Below are 14,692 nucleotides of genomic sequence, written 5' to 3'. Positions count from 1 at the left end.
TGTTGCATTTGGTTGTCTGGCATGATGCATTTGGTTGTGTGCCATGACAAATTTGGTTGTGTGCCATAATGCTTTTTGTTGTGTGCCATGATGCATTTGGTTGTATGCCTTGATGCTTTTTGTTGTGTTCCATGATGCATTTAGTTGTGTGCCATGATGCTTTTGGTTGTGTGCCATGATGCATTTGGTTGTCTGCCATGACCCATTTGGTTGTGTGCCATGATGCATTTGGTTGTCTGCCATGATGCATTTGGTTGTCTACCATGGTGCATTCTGTTGTGTGCCATGATGCATTTGGTTGTCTGCCATGATGCATTTGTTTTTCTGCCATGGTGCATTTGGTTGTGTGCCATGATGAATTTGGTTGTCTGCCATGGTGCATTTGGTTGTGTGCCATGATGAATTTGGTTGTGTGCCATGATGCACTTGGTTGTGTGCCATGATGCTTTTGGTTGTGTGCCATGATGCATTTGGTTGTGTGCCATGATGCTTTTAGTTGTATGCCATGATGCTTTTGGTTGTGTGCCATGATGCATTTGGTTGTGTGCCATGATGCTTTTGGTTGTGTGCCATGATGCATTTGGTTGTGTGCCATGATGCATTTGGTTGTGTGCCATGCTGCTTTTTGTTGTGCGCCATGATACATTTGGTTGTTTGCCTTGATGCTTTTGGTTGTGTGCCATAATGCATTTGGTTGTGTGCCATGATGCCTTTAGTTGTGTGCCATGATGTAGTTGGTTGTCTGCCATGATCCATTTGGTTGTCTGCCATAATGCATTTGGTTGTCTGCCATGATGCATTTGGTTGTCTGCCATGGTGCATTCTGTTGTGTGCCATGATGCATTTGGTTGTGTGCCATGATGCATTTGTTTGTCTGCCATGGTGCATTTGGTTGTGTGCCATGGTGCATTTTGGTTGTGTGCCATGATGCATTTGGTTGTCTGCCATGGTGCATTTCGTTGTGTGCCATGATGCATTTGGTTGTCTGCCATGGTGCATTTGGTTGTGCACCATGATGCCTTTGGTTGTCTGTCATGGTGCATTTGGTTGTGTGCCATGGTGCATTTCCTTGTGTGCCATGATGCATTTGGTTGTCTGCCACGGTGCATTTGGTTGTGCGCCATGATGCCTTTGGTTGTCTGTCATGGTGCATTTGGTTGTGTGCCATGGTGCATTTCGTTGTGTGTCATGATGCATTTGGTTGTCTGCCATGGTGCATTCTCTTGTGTGCCATGATGCTTTTGGTTGTGTGCCATGATGCATTTGGTTGTGTGCCATGATGATTTTGTTTGTGTGCTATGATGCTTTTGGTTGTGTGCCATGATGCATCTGGTTGTGTCTTTGCCTGGGCACCTGTCCCCTTACCTGCACGTAATTTGTGGAATACGCACCGCCATTTGTCGGGTCCGGGTCCCGGGGTTGGATTATCGTGGGCGCCATATTGGATTGGGTGAGTGTTCTTTTTCACGGGCGCCATCTTGGAGCGTCCCGACGCTCGAGCTGCTCATTGTGACGCCTATTTAAGGCGGACTCGCGTGCTTTTCCTCCTGATTTGGTGCTGCATTAGCGCAGGTCGCGCTGTCAGTGCGCTGCCTTTTTAACGACCTTTAGTGTATTTTGGTTACTTTAATTTGACTCTTACCCTGCTTTTATCTCACTACTTTGCCTGGGCACCTGTCCCCTTACCTGCACGTAATTTGTGGAATACGCACTGCCATTTGGCGGGTCCGGGTCCCGGGGTTGGATTATCGTGGGCGCCATCTTGGATTGGGTGAGTGTTCTTTTTCGCGGGCGCCATCTTGGAGCGTCCCGACGCTCGAGCTGCTCATTGTGACGCATATTTAAAGTCGTCCTCTCCCGCAGCGGGAACGCGCAGTGGGACGCCGTCGCTTAGCCGGAGTCGTGCCAGAGTCCTGCCCGTCTGCGCTCGTCCGCGTCGAGGTAGCGGGTGCGGGCTATGGACTCTGGCCTAAAGTCATCATACCACCATGCATAATTCTGCGACGATCAGGTATAATTGCGCCGACCTCCTTTCTATTAGAGATGGGCTTTCGGTGTGCGTTCATGATGCGGTGTTCCCACTTTCGGGGCCTTATGACTGTGCCTGTGGCAGTCTTTCTCTTGACACCCCCACTGGGGTGCGTTCTGTTGAAAAGATTGCTCTATGTACTCGTACTAACACTACTGAGCGTGTACTCAGCATATGGAGCCTGAACGTGTGATCATTGGTCAAGCACCATCAGTCCCTACGGGACATGATCGATAAGGATTCTCCTGACCTTATCTTTCTCACTGAGACTTGGCTGCAGGACGCTGACACTGCTATAATCAATCTGGCATTTCTTTCCCCCTATACAGTGTTTACTCTGAACCGCACGTCTAGGGGAGGTGGCATAGCCATGGCGACAAAATCTTGCTTTCCGGTTGATTGGAAAGCTCTTGATCTACCGATGTGCGGGAGCGCTTCTTTTAAGGTCACTTTCAGTCATCAGTTCACTCTTAGCGGCCTGCTTATCTGCCGCCCACCAGGAAACGACACTGTCTTTAAGGCCGCTCTTGCTGATGTGGTCAGCTCTTTAGCTCCTAGATGTGCTAACTTTAACATCGTAGGTGACCTTAATATACATCTTGATCAGACGTCATCCTCACCCATCAGCTCTTTGTTAGCGGACCTTGAAGCCATGCAATTGAACCAACTAGTTACCTCCCCTACCCACATAGGAGGTCCCATCCTTGACCCCTTCTTTACAACATTGGCTCGGGCTAGGGTATCTGACCCGATGGTGGTAGGTTGGACTGATCATCTGTTGGTTAAAGTTTCCTGCCCTTTAGATGACCCACAATTTAAACCTGTGGACAGACTGATCCTTAAAAGAAATTGGCGTAAGCTCAAGTTGGAGGAGTTTGTTAAGATTCTGGAGGCGCAGCCCCTGGGCAATCTGCTGAATGTGGAACAAGGATATGAACAGTTCTGTAACTGGGTCCCAACCACCATTGATTCTCTTATACCAATGCGCTGGTCGAAATGTCACGCTCTAACGCGCAGCCCATGGCATAATGATACCCTTGCCGAGCTCAAGAGAACGTGCCGGCAAGCTGAGAGGGCCTGGAGGAAATCCTTTGATCCCACTTTAAAATCTCTGTACTTTGCCCAGCTTAAGATCTACCACAGGGCAATCTGCCAAACCCGGGCTGCATACTATGCTTCTGAGTTTTTGAGCAGCCCTAACCCATCTAAATTAATTTTTAAGGTTCTCAAAGACCTGGTGGGGAAACGGGCCACCTCGCTAGAAATCTGCACGGACTCTCACTGTGAAAGTTTGGCATCCTTTTTCGTGGAGAAGGTGCAGGCAATCTACCGAGGATTTATTCCATCTGTGCCCGGGGTTGAGCCTATCGGTGTGATGGCTATGGTCCACGAAACTCTGTCCTCCTTGCCTGTTATGTCTGCCGAGGCTTTTGACACTCTGAGCCTCAAAATTAAATCTGGCTCTCCTTTAGATCCGCTGAAGCCAGAGCTATTTACACTTCTCCCGCCCCTTTGTCGTGAGCCTATATTGGATTTGATTAATCTTTCACTCACTGAGGGCGTGGTTCCTTCCTCTTGGAAGCAGGCAGTGGTCAGCCCCATTTTGAAGAAGCCTAATCTAGATCCCCTGCTACCCGAGAACTATCGTCCCATCTCCCTCCTGCCCTGGACCGCCTAGGTCACTGAGGCACACGTGAACTCCATCTTGTCTGCCCACCTCTCTCGAAATAATATTCTAGACGAGAGCCAGAATGGTTTTCGTGCACAACACAGCACCAAAACTGCACTGCTCTTTATGACTGAGCACTTGCGTATGGTGCTGGATGCAGGGCAGACAGCGGCACTCCTCTTGTTAGATTTGAGCGCCGCCTTTGACACGGTGTCTCATGACATTTTGATGCAGCGTTTGGAGGAAGTGGGAATTGAGGGGACGGCTCTCCAATGGTTTCGCTCTTTCCTTTCGGACCAGTTTTTTAAATGGCTATTCCACCTGGTCAGTCCTCTTTCCATCCTTTGGGGCTGGGAGTCCCTCAGGGCTCTGCGTTGAGCCCCACTTTGTTCAACTTATATGTGAAGCCGCTGGCTGCAGTCGTCAGACAATGTGGCTTAACCATGACATCGTATGCCGACGACACGCAGCTGGCGGTGACACTCAGTGGGGACCCTGAGGTGAATGCTCCCAGATTCCGCGCAGGACTCATAGCCGTGGCAAACTGGATGCGCATTAACTGCTTACAGTTAAATCCCAAAAAAACCGAGGTCCTGATCCTAGGGAAGCAGGCGGAACTTTGGGGAGACCAGTGGTGGCCTCCAGAACTGGGAGTGACTCCCTTCCCAGCTGCCGAAGTTAAGAACTTGGGGGTTTGGCTGGATCCTACACTCTCCTTTACCAGCCACACAAAGAAGATTGCAGCTACCTGTTATGGTATTCTGCGAGGACTGAGACCAGTCCTCAAATTCTTCGACCCCCCTACTCGGCAACTGGTGGTCCAAGCCTCCATTCTTTCCCGGCTGGACTATGGGAGTGCGCTGCTGCTCGGAGTGAATCAGGCGGAGGCTACTAGGCTGCAAAGGGTGCAGAATGCCACGGCGCGGGCCATTGTTGGCCTTCCTAGACGTTGTTCTGTCTCTGCAGTCTTGACCTCTCTTCACTGGCTGCCGGTCAGACAGAGAATTAAATTTAAGGCTCTTTGTCTGATATTTAAGATCTTGAAACTTTCCTCTCCTCCAGCTCTTGCGAATCTTGTCTCCCCCTATGTTCCTACGGGGGCTCTCAGGTCGGAATCTCTTCATCTGGCGGTTAAGACCAGGTTCAGATTGAGTAGGATGGGAGGTCGTTCCTTTCGAGTTCTAGCGGCAGGATTGTGGAACTCTCTCCCTGTCCATATTCGTGCCCTGAAAAGCCTGACTCTTTTCAGACGCGCCATAAAAACGTATCTGTTCCCTACTGCTGATTGATTCCCTCTCTTTTCCAGCATCGATTTGTTGTGTTGTGGCACTTGATCAGGCGCCAGGACGCCCCTTTGCTGGGGCAGCTGTGCACCTAATAAAAGTTATTAACATAACATAACATAACATAACATGATGAATTTGGTTGTGTGCCATGATGCTTTTTGTTGTGTGCCATGATGCATTTTGTTGTGTGCCATGATGCATTTGGTTGTCTGCCATGATGCATTTGGTTGTCTGCCATGGTGCATTTGGTTGTCTGCCATGATGCATTTGGTTGTCTGCCATGGTGCATTCTGTTGTGTGCCATGATGCATTTGGTTGTGTGCCATGATGCATTTGGTTGTGTGCCATGATGCATTTGGTTGTGTGCCATGATGCATTTGGTTGTCTGTCATGATGCATTTGGTTGTCTGCCATGATCCATTTGGTTGTGTGCCATGATGCATTTGGTTGTCTGCCATGGTGCATTCTGTTGTGTGCCATGATGCATTTGGTTGTGTGCCATGATGCATTTGGTTGTCTGCCATGGTGCATTCTGTTGTGTGCCATGATGCATTTGGTTGTGTGCCATGATGCATTTGTTTTTCTGCCATGGTGCATTTGGTTGTGTGCCATGGTGCATTTGGTTGTGTGCCATGATGCATTTGGTTGTCTGCCATGGTGCATTTCGTTGTGTGCCATCATGCATTTGGTTGTCTGCCATGGTGCATTTGGTTGTGCGCCATGATGCCTTTGGTTGTCTGTCATGGTGCATTTGGTTGTGTGCCATGGTGCGTTTCCTTGTGTGCCATGATGCATTTGGTTGGCTGCCATGGTGCATTTCGTTGTGTGCCATGATGCATTTGGTTGTCTGCCGTGGTGCATTTGGTTGTGCGCCATGATGCCTTTGGTTGTCTGTCATGGTGCATTTGGTTGTGTGCCATGGTGCATTTCGTTGTGTGCCATGATGCATTTGGTTGTGTGCCATGATGCATTTGGTTGTGTGCCATGATGCATTTGGTTCTGTACCATGATGCATTTGGTTGTGTGCCATGATGCTGTTGGTTGTGTGCCATGATGCTGTTAGTTGTGTGCCATGATGCATTTGGTTGTGTGCCTTGATGCTTTTGGTTGTGTGCCATGATGCATTTGGTTGTGCCATGATGCGTTTGGTTGTCTGCCATGGTGCAATTGGCTGTGTGCCTTGATGCTTGTTGTTGTGTGCCATGATGCGTTTGGTTGTATGCCATGATGCATTTGGTTGAAGGATTCCATGGGTGGTGGCCGAGCCCAGGTTCAAATAAATTAGCTATCCCAATTGCCAAATCAGTCCAGTTTTGTACAATAAAAGTTATTAATTTATTTTTTATTTTAGAAGTTTTCTATAGCACTGGCCTGACCCCAGGGTATCGGAGCGCTTTACAGCAGATACTAACAGATAATCACCATATATATAGTAGGTAATCACCATATACACAAAAGGAGGGAAAACATGTTAAGAAGAGTGTGCAATAGAAGAGAAACACATTGTAGTGCAGGACAGATTCGACTTCAAGGTTATTCTGAGTTATTGAGCTTGGACAGAACTAGATGTCTGCTAGGTGTCTCGAGTTATCCCTTCCCTAGGGAGCTGTTGAGGAACAGGGTTTTGAGTTGTCTTTTGAATTCAACAAAGAAGGAAATAGTTCTGATGTGAGGTGGAATGGAGTTCTAGATTTTTGGAGCGCTTCCGGTGAAGGATCGATCCGCAGTCTTTTTTCTTCTAGTTTTTGGAGGGATGAGTAGGAGGGAGTTTGAAAATCTCAGGTTCCCAGACTGGCCGGCTTTTTTGAGTTTTTTCGCCAGGTATTCAGGTTTGCCGGTGTGAAGGGCTTTATGAGTGAGGCAGGCTGTTCTGAAGCTGATCCGCATTTGGACTGGAAGCCACTTAGGTTCTCTGAGTGCCGTTGAGATATGTCTCTGCAAATGTTTTGATTCCTTTTCTCTTGCAGACACCAGGCCCATCCACATAAGTGAGGCACCATTTTTATCGAGAGGCTTGGGGAAACACTGGGTGGTAGGACGTTTGTGAGTCCCTGCATATCCCAGAACTTTCCCTCATGGAAATGTGAGGAAAATATGTATTTTTAGACAATGGTTGAGGTTGGCAGGGCATTGTGGGTAAAAGAAAAAACATAGCACACAACCTTAAAATCTCCTGAGTGTCTAGTTATCAGAAATCAGAAGGTTTGGTATGTTTCTCTGATTGTTGGCTGACTTGAGGGATGAAATCCACAACTATTTTTATATAAGAGCTGTTATTTCATGGACATCTTTGATATGCCATGTTGCGTTTTGGATTTTTTCCTGCCTCGGTCAGCGGGCCCACTAACACAAGTGAGGTATCATTTATATCATGGGACTGGGGGAATATTGGACGGAAGGACATTTGTGAACCTTCATCGCATTCAGAACCTCCAATCACAGAAATTTAGGGAAAATGTGTGTTTTTACGCAAAATTTGGTGTTTGGTGTTTGCAGGGCATAGTGGGTAGGATAACATCACTGGATCCAAGTGAGTCAGACACTCCCCCAAGTGTCTAATGTTCAGAAATGTACAGGTGCTGCGAGAACCTTTGAGGGAGTGCTGGTCTTATCCTGAATACTTGGGACTGCGCCGAACCTCAGGAGAACGATTCTCAGCCTGCTGCGGGACTGCGAGGACCAGCGTGCAGTGCGACAGCTGGTCCCTTTCCCGCTCCACCATTTCCTATTTCAATGCTGGCTAACCCGCGCATGTGGGACGCACGTGGGCGCGCGCCGGGCGAAGCCCGGGTCAAGGGCGGGCCCGTTTTAACCCGTTTATAGACCGGATAAGCCCGAACAGGGCAACCCCTCTTGGCTGCTGTGTTGAGAAACCTGCTACTCAAAACTTGGGGTAAGACTGGACTGGGGTTTATGTGTAGACACATTTACAGATTAATTGTATTATGGCAGGGGGAGAAAGCAGGAGGAAAGCCGTAACCTCGGCTGCTCACACAGTTGGTGCTATGGATAACTTTATTGTATAAGCCAGCTCCCTCCTGTCGCACGAAATTACCACCTTGGAATGGAGAATTTCCCAGGGAATTGAGAATGCCAAAAGATCTTCTTTGGGGAATATAGCCAATGCCCTATCTCCTAATAGACAGGTAGTGCCTTTAGACGCTAATGTAATATTTAGTACCCCGACGAACCAGCGAAGTGTTGCTGCTCCTTTAAGGGACCCACTACTGAATTTTGCTGCTAGTCCTGAGTTGACCTTAATTCCAATTACAACTGTTGTCATACCAGTCGACGATAATTATAGATCACAGAATAGGCAGCCCTAAGGCTATAGGGAGGGTGCAATCCCTAAATGGAAGCGTGGGGCACATGCATCTGGGGGTAAAAAAGCAAAGGTTCTCAAACATCGCAAACTTCCAGAGAATAACCCGGGTGAAAATGACAGAGAGCCCTCATCTATCGTTAGTAGCCCCCAACCAACCACCCCGGCCCAAACTCAGCCTGCTTTATCAGTCAGCTCAATGACAGTCTGTGGCAAGCGGGGGGAGGGTGGGGATGCACTAGACTATAACATCTTGGGCAGCATGCTGAAGTCTTTACTTCATCCCCTAGAAACCAGACTAGCACTAATGGAAGATAGACTAGCAAAGATAGAACAGGCAATAGGGGCTACTGCAGACTACATTAAGATGGTTAATCCTCAGCAGGGGCAGATGGTAAATATTTCTAAGGCTGCCGCTGCATCGGGCCCAGTTCATACATTAGCTTCCCCTCCCCCACTCCGAGTACTATACCTCCAATCATCCAGCCCCCTCCTCCTGCTAACCATCTCTTAAATCCCGTTTTGGGTTTAAGCAAGAATATGGAGAAAGAGGGACAGAAATCTTGGGAAAGCAAAGCCCCGGGGAACAAGTGATTAGTACATTTACCCTCTGAGGCAGCGCCGCTATCCGCCTTCTATCCCGACAAACTTGAGCGGTTTGGGGCGGGCGGAGGAGGGCTGGTCCTGGGTAACTCCCAGAGGGCTACGTACAGAGGACTGGCACAGGCCTTTATTCAGAGGACCTAGCATGGACTCCTGGAACAAGCCCTTCCACGCAACTTGTATAACCCTTTTTTGCATCCCAACCGGTTCAGCTGTCTGGACATGGTTGATTGATATTATAACAGGCAAGCGGTAGGGCAGCAACTCACTGTCCCCGCCCCTTCTAGCAGAAGCGCATACCCCAGGGTGCCCACTAACGTCCTGAGTGTGGGCATCTCACGAGGAGCTAATCCTGAACCGCCTAGCCAAACAGGGGTATTGGATTGTGCCTTTGTCAGTGGGTACTATTCACCCAAGCGGATCAATTAGCCCAATTATAGCCCAGGCTCTACCAGCTCTGCCTGTAAATGGGGTAAAGAACAACAGCCAAAGAGAAACTGGTAAACAAGGCCCTTTGTCTATTGTTTCCTGGAATTTGGCAGGGATACTAAACAAATTTGACTCGCCTGACTGGGGGTCATTTATAGACACGCAAGATGTCTGTCTATTCCAGGAAACTTGTGCTAGGGAGGATTACTGGCGCACTGGTTCTGCCTCATTTTCAATTCTGGCAAAATGGGGGGGAAGGGACCCCCGTCGGGTGGTCTACTCATTTGGGTGGGCTCACATTTAGGATGTAATGCAAGGACCCTCGAGAAAAATTCTGAGGACGTCCAATGTGTGGTACTGGAATGGCCAAATGCGACTAAACTAGCACTGGTTAACGTATATTCTAGACCAACGGGCGTAACAAATGTCTCAGGAACAATTGAGGATCTATCCCTCTTTCTGGGTACTATCCCACAAGGCACCTCATTTGTGGTAGGGGGTGATTTTAATTGTCAATTCAAACCGCTGCCATTCTTCCTGGAGGGCGCTACCCAAATCATGTCCTTGACTCTTAATAACTCTATAAGGGCCTGTAATGGGCCGGTCAGCAGGGATATTTCTCCGAAACCCACTTTCAAAAAACCTGGGCAGGAGTCACGCTTGGATTATATTTTTGTGGAGATGTGTGACTGGGCTAAGGTCAGGAGTTTCAGGGTAATCTCACGAGATGAAAGCTACCATAATGCACTGATTTTGAAACTTTCGGTGCCCGGTATCACTATTGATACCCCGATGGCCAAAGCCTCCCCGGACTCTAGAGTGATCCTATCTAACGATAGACGCAGAGTCAGATGGGCCAAAGTTATAGGGAACCCCAAAGATATCTATTGGCTTTATGCCACGATAGTTCCGGTGTTACAAAGAGTTGAAAAACTTATTTTGCTACCCCCGGCTGCGGAGAAATATAATAAACTCGGGGACCTTCACTTGGAGCTTACTAGCGTCCTAGCGGAGGTATTGAACCCACAAGCGAAGAATACGAAAGGCAAGGGGATGAAAGCTTCATGGTACAATGCAGTCTGTAGAAAGGCCAAAGCTGACCTCCCTGAAGGTATGAAGCAAAAGGGCAATACTGCGTTGATTAGGGTCAAGAGGAATGAATATAAACACCTAGTCCAAAATGCCAAGATTGAGTGGGATAATGAAAATTGGATTGAAATGGTGGGTGCCCTTAACTCCAGAGATGCCTGGAAATTTTGGCAGATTGTTAAAACCGGCTCTCCGGATCCAACACCAGCAGTAGAAGCTAATATTGCTCCTAGTGTCTAGGAGGCTCACTTCCGCACCCTATATGCATATGCAAGTATAGACCAGATAGAGGATACAGGTAATTTAATGGCAGACCCTATCCCTCTAGCGGACCAGGATGAATTCACTGTGGTGGAGGTTGCCGCTGCAATTACCAAACTTGCAGCAGAGAAAGCTCCAGGCTTGGAAAAACTCCCTGGAGATCTGTTCAGACACGAACCAACTGTTTGGGGCCCATACTTTCAGGTCCTATTTAATTCAATTCTAGGTGGGATGGCGGTCCCTAGTACTTGGCTGGGGGCAGAGATTGTACCCATTTTTAAGAAGGGCTCTCCTGCTCCCAGCCAACTACAGGCCTATCAGCCTCGATGACTTCCCACAAAAGATCTTCGCGAGGCTGATCCTAGACCGCCTATCAGTATGGATGCTCAAGCACTCAGTCCTGAGCCCTTACCAGGCAGGGTTCAAGGAAAAAGTTTCTACTATAGATCAAATCTTCTGCCTGGCCCTTATACACTGTAAAACAGTAAAGTTGGAGGGTGGCAGCCTAAATACCGTTTACGTAGATCTGCGGGCGGCTTTTTATCTCGTACCCCTTAGAAAACTCTGGTCTGTCCTCTTAAATATGGGGGTTCTGCACCACCTTTTAAACATAGTTGTCTGATTACACACGGATAACTATGCACAGGTCAGATGTTGCCCTGTTCTGCTTCTATGTCAATGGGGTAATTGCCCATTGAAATGGGGTTGAGGATAGCAATGCCCCTAGACTTGCAGGCAGCAGGGTGCCGGCGATTAGGTTCTCGGACGACACCCTGCTGCTGTCTAAATCTCCTATGGGGATCCAACGAGTGATGAATGGGTTCGAGGCATTCTGTCAAGACCAAATATATGATCTTCAACCCTCCACAAAAACACGCCCTAACCCGTGTATCGGTGCTAATAGGTTGGAAAGGGTTTGAACCTTCGAATATCTAGGGGTCACTCTAATTGAGAATATGTCCTGGGGTCACCACCAAACAAAATCCAAACTCAAATTGGCCCAACTGGCAGAAGGAATCATTAGCCTTATAAACAAAAATAAATCCTCTACTAAGGCGACTGGTCCCCCGCTAGAGATATATAGAGTGCAGGCCAGGGGAGCGGTCATGTATGGAGGTGAACTCTGGGGCCACATGTGTAAACGTGAGATGGTGGCAACTGAGAATAAATTAATCAGGCAGCTACTATCACTTCTCCCTAGTACCCCCTTGCTGCCGATGAGGCTTGATCTGGGACTGAGGCCACTTGATGAAGACCTGGGTGCTAGGCCCTTAACTTTCTGGCGCAGTGCCTGGACCACACCAGAGCTAGTGAACTATAAGTCCGAGCTGCGGGAAATCCTGACTGACCCGAATGTGGGGAAAATCCACTGGTTCCAATACATAAAAAAAGAACTCGGGCATCTGGGACTAGCTACTTTGTGGTCTGACCCCGTGACAGCTTGCCCTAGGGTCTCTCGGAAGCAACTGCTCGCACTGTACCATGAAAGCAAAATCGCAGCACACAGACAAGGTACACAGTCCGGCACCCTGACTGATTCTTTTTTGAAGACTAAGGATACTTATAAGTTGGAGGGAGTCCTAGATGCCATATTTCCAACTATTACTAGGAAATTGTACCTACAGTGGAGGTACGGAAGCCTACCAATTCGAGCTTATGCTAGTAAATGGACTGAGCCCTCCCAGAGTCACTGCCCTGGGTGTAATTATGAGCAGGAAACAGAGCTGCATATATTGTTTTTCTGCCGAGCTTACGCGCAGACAAAGAGACACTGGATCGTACCGGCCTGCAAAACTTGGGCTTCACCCAATGTTTGCAGGCGTATAGGGTTTTTAAAACAGATCTTTCAGGCATGATCGTGTGTTCCATAGCTAAATATTTAGACATTTTTTGGCAGAAAAGAAGATCTATCTAGGGCTGCAGAATAAATGTTACATTTTAACAATATTAACATGTAATCAACATTTTTAATATTTGTTATCTCTCCTGTGGACTATTTAAAACTGCACGTATGATATTATGTACTACGGAATTACGTTGCTGACTTAAAGAGCCCTGATTGATTGCCCTTGATGTAACGCATTGTTTTGTCTGTATAAAGGTGTGTTTTTATCTTTTATGGCAAATGCTGCCGAAATAAAGATTGTTGATGATGATGATGAAGACCGGTTTATGGGACTGCCTGTGTTGTGGCTGAGCTAGGGCTCATAATCCCCTCCTTGCTAAGTTGGCAAAAAAATAAAAAACACAAATATTTTCTGATCGTATCGTGGTTTGGTCACTTTCCTTTTTTTAGGCATTAGGCCCACACACACAAGTGAGATACTATCTTTATTGGGAGACATGAGGCAATGCTGGATGGAACAAAATCTGTGTCTCCATACAGGTCCAAAGACTTTCCTTCACAGAAAATAAGGGAAATATGTGTTTTATCAAAATGTTTGAGGTTTGCAGATCATTATTGGGGAAAACCTTCATAGGATCAACTCAAGGTGCACCACCCTGGAATCTCCTTGGTGTCTACTTTTCAATCGTTTTTGTGGTTATTGGGTTTTCATGACCACCCTGCCTGGCCCCAAATATCGATCAACCCCATCCTTGATCTTTCCAGGTAGTTTTTAGGGCCTTTTGCACTGAGGTCTTAAGGTCCACTCACAGAAGTGGGGTACCATCGCAATTGAGAGACCCGCAGGAACACTGCGTAGTTGTGGATGCCAACAGATTTTGGAACTTTCCCACAAAGAACCATGAGGAAAACATGTGTTTTAGGCAACGTTTGTGGTTTGGAAAGGCTTCTGTGTAAGAACACCTTGTGAGATCCATGCAAGGAACACCTCTCTGGACTCCCCCAGGTACTTCGTTTTCAGAAATATGTCAATTTAGAATGTTTCCCTGGGTGGCAGCTGAGAGAAGCACCAAAAGACACAGCTATTCACATTGCAAAAGCAGTGTTTGTTACTGTTGAAAACAGTTGATGTATAAATGTTGTGTTTTCTGCCCTTTCGTGTCCGAGGCTCTTGGCCCACCAACACAAATAAGGTACCATTTTTAATGGGAAGCTTGAGGGAATGCTGGGTGAGGGGAAATTTGTGGGTCCATTCAGATTCCAGAACTTTGCCTCCACGAAAGTCTGAAGAATGTACTTTTTTATTAGAATATGAGCTTTATATGGCACTGTGGATATGAAACTGTTGTGGGATCTACCAGACGCACACCACCCTGGGCTTCCCTACATTCCTAGTTTTCAGAAATGTGCTGGTTTGATAGATATTCGCAAGTGCCCGCTGAGCTAGAGCACAAAGTATTAAGCCACCGAAATTGCCTGAATGGTCTGTTGCATGTTGGTCCCTTTCCTATTGTGGGTGTGCCCAAATGAGGTAATGCTGGGGCGTAAGACATTTGTGGATCCCCAAAGAGAGAATAATATTTTCCTAACAGAAAAAAGAGAACAATATCGATTTGGGCACAGTCTTAGGCAAAACATCCACATTTTAAAAATCATGGATCCTGCTGGGAAAATGTGATGTCTCCAGGTCCCATTTTGGGGAGGTTTGTCTCACTGGTGCTAGGCCCAGTCACACAGGTAAGGTATTGTTTTTATGAGGAGACATGTCAAAATACAGAGAAGTGGGACATTTTTTTTAATACCAATTGGATTTCTCTGCAATTGTGGTTTCCAAATATAATCCAGTGTGCAAGAAAAAATCATTTTGCCAAATGTCCTGTGTATAACGTGCTAGTGTGGGTGCCCACAGATTCATACGTACAAAAACTCTGATCCTAGACTAAGTGTCTGACTTACATTTCCTAAATACTTACCTTTCATTCACACCCATTTTGCACTCTTTATACTTTACCATGAAACTTGCTCAATACTCAGAACACCATGAAAAACCAATGTACGGTGCAGCTCAGTTGTTGTCTCTGGGTATCTCTGGGTCTTGGAGAATCTACAAACCATACATATCCTCACAAGCAGAAAGATGAAGCAGACAGTATATTGC

The sequence above is a fragment of the Lissotriton vulgaris genome, chromosome 4_1 (assembly GCF_964263255.1).
Source record: "Lissotriton vulgaris chromosome 4_1, aLisVul1.2, whole genome shotgun sequence".
NCBI lineage: Eukaryota > Metazoa > Chordata > Amphibia > Caudata > Salamandridae > Lissotriton > Lissotriton vulgaris.
The sequence above is the reverse complement of the archived record's forward strand: the minus strand, read 5'-3'. Positions refer to the sequence as shown.